At 39.9% G+C, this 2087-nt stretch overlaps 1 pseudogene; it reads left to right on the top strand.

The window, feature by feature from the left end:
• The first annotated feature begins 1212 nt into the window (after positions 1-1212).
• On the top strand, positions 1213-1679 carry LOC116639700 (annotated as a pseudogene).
• Positions 1680-2087: the final 408 nt, after the last annotated feature.

The raw sequence follows: 2087 nt of genomic DNA, 5'->3' as shown, positions 1-2087 counted from the left end.
GTAAAAGCCTTTTAGGTAGGAAAAATATCAAGTTTGAAGTACAGATGTATTTAAGGAATAGTAAGGAAGCCAGGGTGACCAAAACAAAGGAAGCAAATGGGAGAGTGGGAGGGAATGAGGTTAAGGGTAGGTGGGGCCCAAATTATGCAAGGCCTTGTAGGTAGGAAGGGGACCACTGGAGGGTTTTGAGCAGAGGAATAACATGATCTAACATAGGTCTTAATGGAATCACTTTGGCTGCTATGGTGAGAGAGTCTGAAAAAGGGCAAAGGTAGAAGCAAGGGTGCCATTCAGGAGGCTGTTGCAACAAATCAAGAGAGAAGTGACAGTGGCTTGTACCAGAGCAGCGGCAGTGAGGACTGTGAGTCGTGGTTGAATTCTTTATATGTTTTGAAGGTAGAAGTGTCATGATTTGCTGACAGACCATATCTGAGGTGTGAGATAAAAAGGAAGGAAGATGACTCAGGATTTTGGCATGAGCTTAAAAAAAGAAGTTGCCAAAAACTGAAAAGGGAAAAGTACAGGAGGAGAAGCTTGTTTTTTTTTTTTGTTTTTTTTTTTAATCTTTATTTCTGGGGAGAGGGAGGAAAGTGTAAGAAGTTTGGAATTGGGCGTTGAAAGTATGACATGCCTGTTACATATCCAAATAAAGATGTAAATTGTGAGTTTGACATTTAGGTCTGCATGTTTAGGTGAAGTATGTGGGCTGGAGATATAGATGTGGAAGCCTTCAGCATATAGGTGGTCTGTATGACCATGAGATAGGAAGTGATAGCCCAGAGAGTGGGTGTAGATTATATACTCACTAGAGGAAAGGAGATCTCAGGATGGAGTCTGGAGGCACTGTCCACATTTAGAGATCAGGTTGATGAGTAAGAAACAGCAGGAAAGACTGAGAGGAAGAGGCCAAGGTGTAGGAGGAAAGCAGGGATATGTGGAGTTCCACAAGCAAAGAAAGTTTTCCAAGAAGGAGGGAATTATCTACTTTGTCAGGTGCTGCTGATAAGTGAGATGAGGACTAAGAAATGAGTTTCTTTTTTGGTGATCTTGATGAAAATAGATGTTGGGGAAGTGGTAAGGTAAAAATTTGACTGGAGTGGATTCACAGAGAGAGGAGGGAAGAAATGACAATTAGTGGGTGTAGATAACTTTCTTAAGACGCTTTCCCAAAAAAGGCAAGAAGAGAAATAAGATGGTACCCTTTCAATGAAGATGGTGCCAAAGGTGAAGAAGGAAATCCCTGCCCTTCTTAAAGCAGAAGCCAAAACAAAGGCTTTGAAGGTCAAGAAAGTGATGCTGAAAGGTGTCCACAGTCACAAAATAAAGATCCACATGTCACCTACCTTCCAATGGCCCAAGACACTACATCTCTGAAGGCAGTCCAAATATCCTTGACAGAGCACCCTCAGAAGAAACAAGCTTGACCACTATGCCATCATCAAGTTCCCCTGACTACTGAGTCAGCCATGAAGAAAATAGAAGACAACAACACACTTGTGTTCATTGTGGATGTCAAGGCCAACAAGCGCCAGATCAAACAGGCTGGAAAGAAGCTCTATGACATTGACGTGGCGAAGGTCAACACTCTGATCAGGCCTGATGGAGAGATGAAGGTATATGTTCAACTGGCTCCTGATTATGATGCTTTGGATGTTGCTAACAAAATTGGGATCATCTAAACTGAGTCTAGCTGGCTAAATCTAAATGTACATTTTTTTTCACCCCCTCCCACAAAAAAGGAAAGAAGGAAAAAGAAAAAAAAGAAATAAGATGATAGCTGGAGCTCTACTGTGTATTTTGGGAGCAAAGATTATTCAGATGTTGAATATCCTGTATTGATTTTCTTATTTTCTTTCTTGTATTTTCCATTTTTCAATTCTTTATCTTCCTGTTCTTGCTTGGGAGAGTCTTTGATTTTGTCTTAAAACCCTCCATTGACTTTTTTTTCTACTCTCATTTTCATTTCAAGAGCTCTTCTTTATTTTTAGATTGTTCATTTTTCACATGAATGGTGATCTCTGTTCTTGTTCTTCATTTATCAAAAGTTCTGTTGAAGATATGAAAATTAAAAAAATAAAGTAATAAAG

This window comes from Phoca vitulina, unplaced genomic scaffold (genome assembly GCF_004348235.1).
Source record: "Phoca vitulina isolate PV1807 unplaced genomic scaffold, GSC_HSeal_1.0 scaffold19, whole genome shotgun sequence".
NCBI lineage: Eukaryota > Metazoa > Chordata > Mammalia > Carnivora > Phocidae > Phoca > Phoca vitulina.
Note: the sequence above shows the minus strand (reverse complement) of the source record. Positions and strands in the feature narration are given on the sequence as shown.